The sequence below is a fragment of the Anabrus simplex genome, chromosome 5 (genome assembly GCF_040414725.1).
Source record: "Anabrus simplex isolate iqAnaSimp1 chromosome 5, ASM4041472v1, whole genome shotgun sequence".
NCBI classification, from domain to species: domain Eukaryota; kingdom Metazoa; phylum Arthropoda; class Insecta; order Orthoptera; family Tettigoniidae; genus Anabrus; species Anabrus simplex.
Genome location: NC_090269.1, coordinates 338,928,750 through 338,935,014, shown reverse-complemented (window position 1 = coordinate 338,935,014; position 6,265 = coordinate 338,928,750).

Here is a 6,265-nt window from a genome sequence, read left to right as displayed (position 1 = left end):
GATATCGTGGTCAGGGTCAACAGCAAGGATAGAATAGTGCTAATGGGCGATTTCAATGCGAGAGTTGGTAATAGAACTGAAGGATACGAAAGGGTGATTGGTAAATGTGGAGAAGATATGGAAGCTAATGGGAATGGGAAGCGTTTGCTGGACTTCTGTGCTAGTATGGGTTTAGCTGTTACGAATACATTCTTCAAGCATAAGGCTATACACCGGTACACATGGGAGGCTAGGGGTACCAGATCCATAATAGACTATATCTTAACCGACTTCGAATTCAGGAAATCTGTTAGGAATGTACGAGTTTTTCGCGGATTTTTCGATGACACAGACCACTATCTGACCTGTAGTGAACTACGTATCTCTAGGCCTAGGGTAGAGAAAGTAAAATCTGTCTGCAAACGAATAAGGGTAGAAAATCTCCAGGAGGAGGAAATTAGACAGAAGTACATGGATATGATTAGTGAGAAGTTTCGAACAATAGACAGTAAGCAGGTTCAGGATACAGAAAGTGAATGGGTGGCATACAGGGATGCTGTAATAGAAACAGCAAGGGAATGCCTAGGAACAACTGTGTGTAAAGATGGGAAAAGGCGAACATCTTGGTGGAATGATGAAGTGAGAGCAGCCTGTAAACGTAAAAAGAAGGCTTATCAGAAATGGCTCCAAACAAGGGCCGAGGCAGACATGGATTTGTATGTAGATGAAAGAAACAGAGCGAAACAAATAGTTGTTGAATCCAAAAAGAAGTCATGGGAAGATTTTGGCAATAACCTGGAAAGATTAGGTCAGGCAGCAGGGAAACCTTTCTGGACAGTAATAAAGAATCTTAGGAAGGGAGGGAAAAAGGAAATGAACAGTGTTTTGAGTAATTCAGGTGAACTCATAATAGATCCCAGGGAATCACTGGAGAGGTGGAGGGAATATTTTGAACATCTTCTCAATGTAAAAGGAAATCATCCTGGTGATGTTGCAAACAGCCAAGCTCATGGGGAGGAGGAAAATTATGTTGGTAAAATTACGCTTGAGGATGTGGAAAGGATGGTAAAAAACTCCATTGTCATAAGGCAGCAGGAATAGATTAAATTAGACCTGAAATGGTGAAGTATAGTGGGAAGGCAGGGATGAAATGGCTTCATAGAGTAGTAAAATTAGCGTGGAGTGTTGGTAAGGTACCTTCAGATTGGACACCAGCAGTAATTGCACCTATCTATAAGCAAGGGAACAGGAAGGATTGCAACAACTATCGAGGTATCTCATTGATTACCATACCAGGCAAAGTATTCACTAGCATCTTGGAAGGGAGGGTGCGATCAGTCGTTGAGAGGAAGTTGGATGAAAACCAGTGTGGTTTCAGACCACAGAGAGGCTGTCAGGATCAGATTTTCAGTATGCGGCAGGTAATTGAAAAATGCTACGAGAAGAATAGGCAGTTGTGTTTATGTTTCGTAGATCTAGAGAAAGCATATGACAGGGTACCGAGGGAAAAGATGTTCACTATACTGGAGGAGTATGGAATTAAAGGTAGATTATTAAAATCAATCAAAGGCATTTATGTTGACAATTGGGCTTCAGTGAGAATTGATGGTAGAATGAGTTCTTGGTTCAGGGTACTTACAGGGGTTAGACAAGGCTGTAATCTTTCACCTTTGCTGTTCGTAGTTTACATGGATCATCTGCTGAAAGTTATAAAATGGCAGGGAGGGATTCAGTATGTGGAAATGTAGTAAGCAGTCTGGCCTATGCTCAGTGGCGTAGTCAGGGTGGGGTTACTGGGGGGTTAGAACCCCCCCCCCCATGGAACTTTCACAAAAAGAAAGTAAATAGAAACTGGCAGTAAACAATAAACTAAATAAACATTGCTCAAACTAGATAATGACGCTTTCCAACAGGTCTATTAACTGTTGGAATATGAAAAGTCAGTATGGAGGTGATTCAGTGTCTGCATGACTGCCGCGCCGGCTCTTTGGTCGTAGTGCGTGTGTGCTTCGAAACACCGCCGGCTCAATCAGCTGTCTCGATGCCTCGACGCCACAACGCTTCGTGTGCCGTGTGTCGCGTGAACAGATTTTTGAAACAGTGATGGTGCTTTGTTTATCTTCTCGCCTCAATAGAAACACTCCGCTTGACATTGCCCTGAAGTTGAACCGACACTCGTTAATAGACGCTTCATGTTCCGAAGGTATTTGTTGTACACAGAAAAATGACATTATTGTTCTGAAAGCAGGGTCATACTATGGCAGGAAGACACTCCCGTTTGTCAAGTGCAAACTTTTCCAAAATTATGTTTTTAAACTTCAAATTAAACTAGATTTTAAAGCTGGATTAGGTCAAATATGTTACTGTACGACCAACCAGATGAAGTAGACAGACAAAAGAAGTGCCAGTGGATTGTATGCAAATGCAAGGGACATAGCAAACTTTGTGGGAAAATCTGCTAAGGTAAGACATCACACGCACAGTATTAGTACTATTATCAGCAGGTCGAACTACAACCGTGAACTGCCAGTGGACATTATCAAATAGTTACAAATAAAGTAGAAAAATTTACATTCACTTATGTACATTTTTCAGATGGACGTTGAAACTAGGCACAATGTTCTGACTGATGTTTGGGTGCCAGATTACAACTTCAAGTTTCCAGGTAGTGGCAAGAAGAACTTAAAATTTCAACTCCATTGGTTAAATAAATGGAAGTGGCTAACATATTCTCAAATCGACGATGGTGCTTATTGTAGATATTGTGTGCTCTCTTCTTCTCATGGAGCTGGAGTAGGGCAACAGCCCTTGGGAAAACTTGTTAAAGCTAAGTTCAATATCTGGAAAGGTGTCGTTGAAGAGTTCACTAGGCATGAAAAAACCAAGTACCACAAGAATTGTATATTACGGGCGAGCCAATTCAAACTTGTTGCTGAGAATAAGCAAGACCCAATCGACATACAAATCGACAAGAACGTGAAAAAGGAAATAGAAGACAACAGAAAGAAGATTATTCCTATGATCGAAACTATAATTTTGTGTGGCCGCCAAGGTTTACCCCTTAGAGGACATAGAGACGATGGACCCATTATATTGAATGATGAAGAGCCTACTGAAAATGATGGAAAGTTTAGGACTTTTCTTCGTTTTCGTGCAAGAAATTGGGATGAGGATTTAAAAACTCATTTGCTTACAAGTAGCCGCAATGCTACGTACATTAGCCCACAAACTCAAAACGAGATCATTCACGTATGCAATGACTTTATTGTTGAAATCATCGTGCGCACAGTGAACAGATCACAGTGCTTCACTATACTGTCCGATGAGACAAGTGACATTTCTGGAATGGAACAAATGTCACTTTGTGTTCGGTATGTCGACCCTGACTCTCAGACACTCAGGGAGGACTTCCTCCAGTTTGTACCGATCACTGACGCCACTGGAAGGTGTTTGGCTGCCAAAATAACTGATATGCTTCAGAAGATAGGAGTCAACTTAAATTATTTAAGAGGACAAGGATATGATGGAGCTAACGCTATGAGTGGGCAGTTTAATGGCGTCCAAGCGATAATAAGGGAGACCTACCCATTGGCTTTGTACGTGCACTGCAGCTCACCTGTTCGCTCAATCCAAGGAATCAGAAACTGTTTGGGTACTATGGGGAATATTTGTTCATTTTTTAGGTTTCCTAAAAAATTAAATGCATTTAAAGAATCGATAGATGCCACTGTTCGTGAAAGTGACAAAACGAGGCTTAAAGCATTGTGTCTAAAATGATGAGTGGAGCGCCATGACTCAACTGCAGTATTTTTAGAACTGTTTGATGCTGTCGTTGCAGTTATTGAAAATATAATACAATGGAATAATAAAAAGGCCTCTACTAATGCTCAACAATTGTTGTGTACTGTGCAGAACTCAGAATTCCTTGTATCCATACATATACTAAGTAAAGTATTTAGTATAAGTGCTCCTCTTAGCAGATTTTTTTCAAAGTGAGGAGCTGGACATTGCAAAAGCATTTTCATATGCTAATGTTGTGGAGGACAGGATTATCAAGATCAGACGAAACGCAGAAGAGGAGTTCATAAACATATTCTCAATTGGACACACAAATTACCATTCCTCGTATAGCAAAGCGCGAAAGGCAGAGGTGCAATCTAGAAACATTTGGTAGTCCAGAAGAATATTTTCGCATATCCATATTCATACCTTTTTGGACAATTTCTTAGCAGAACTGAGAGAACGTTTCACATCTCATAAACTGAATTTGCAGTCTTTTATATGCCTTCTACCTCCAAGTGACAAGAAAACACCTACGAAGGAAGATGAAGAGGCAATTAAAGTCTTAAGACAAAAGTATTCTGTGGATCTCCAATGTGGTGAAGATAGTGCTCTAGGAGAGATGAGTGTGTGGTACGTCTTGCTTTCATCTCTAGAGTATAAACCCAAAGGTGCCCTTCTTTTATGTGATCAAGATAAACTCCCTACAATCTACTGCTTGTTGAGAGTGTTTGCCACACTACCTGTCACCACTGCGGCCAGTGAGAGATCATTTTCAACATTAAGACGCCCAAAAACCTACCTCAGAAATACCACAAGTGAAAATCGACTCAACGGGTTGGCTCTCTTGAACATTCACAAAGACATAGTTGTAAAACCAACAGATGTGTTAAATTTATTTTCTAGGAAGCCTCGAAAATTGGATTTTTGATTGTAAACAGAACATACCGTTCGAGATAAAACTGCTGACCTCGATCATATTGTTCTTATTCTGTATTTTAAAGTCAGAATTTTGTAGTGTATTGCAATCTGAATATCACATAAAGTAATTCACTCATGTATCACTATCCTTATGACAGTCATGCACGCGGGTACCAGAAGCACTTTCATTATGTTATATCTTAATTTTGGAACTGTAACCCCCCCATTGGCCGATCCTGGCTACGCTACTGCCTATGCTGACGACTTGGTCTTAATGGCAGATTGTGCCGAAAGCCTGCAGTCTAATATATTGGAATTTGAAAATAGGTGCAATGAGTATGGTATGAAAATTAACCTCTCGAAGACTAAATTGATGTCAGTGGGTAAGAAAATCAACAGAATTGAATGTCAGATTGGTGATACAAAGCTAGAATAGGTCGATAATTTCAAGTATTTAGGTTGTGTGTTCTCCCAGGATGGTAATATAGTAAGTGAGATAGAATCAAGGTGTAGTAAAGCTAACGCAGTGAGCTCGCAGTTGCGATCAGCAGTATTCTGTAAGAAGGAAGTCAACTCCCAGACGAAACTATCTTTACATCGGTCTGTTTTCAGACCAACTTTGCTTTACGGGAACGAAAGCTGGGTGGACTCAAGATATCTAATTCATAAGTTAGAAGTAACAGACATGAAAGTAGCAAGAATGATTGCTGGTACAAACAGGTGGGAACAATGGCAGGAAGGTACTCGGAATGAGGAGATAAAGGCTAATTTAGGAATGAACTCGATGGATGAAGCTGTACGCATAAACCGGCTTCGATGGTGGGGTCATGTGAGGCGAATGGAGGAGGATAGGTTACCTAGGAGGATAATGGACTCTGCTATGGAGGGTAAGAGAAGTAGAGGGAGACCAAGACGACGATGGTTAGACTCAGTTTCTAACGATTTAAAGATAAGAGCTATAGCACTAAATGAGGCCACAACACTAGTTGCAAATCGAGGATTGTGGCGACGTTTAGTAAATTGTCAGAGGCTTGCAGACTGAACGCTGAAAGGCATAACAGTCTATAATGATAATGTATGTATGTATGTATGTATGTATGTATGTATGTATGTATGTATGTATGTATGTATGTATGTAAAAATGAAGTTCACTTTTCTTACCTGAGAGTTATTAGCACACTTTCCTCAGCACTCACACATTCTCTCACATTTGTATTTCGCTGTTGAATGGCACCACCGGGCGAGTTGGCCGTGCGGTTAGAGTCGTGCAGCTGTGAGCTTGCATCCGGGAGATAGTGGGTTCGAATCCCACTGTCGGTAATCCTGAAGATTGTTTTCCGTGGTTTACCATTTTCACACTCGAGGTGCCGTAATTTTGTCCCACGGGAGTTCTTTCACGTGCCAACAATTTATAGCGCCACACACGTTTCCATAATATGTTGACTGCATTTTAATCAGTACAGTGGTTCTACTTCAGATACTGACAACACGAACACTGTTCACGTAGTGAACCACTATAAAAATATTATGTATCCGTGGTCCGATATACAGTAAATACGTAGAAAGAGACAAAAATGTCGGTCGG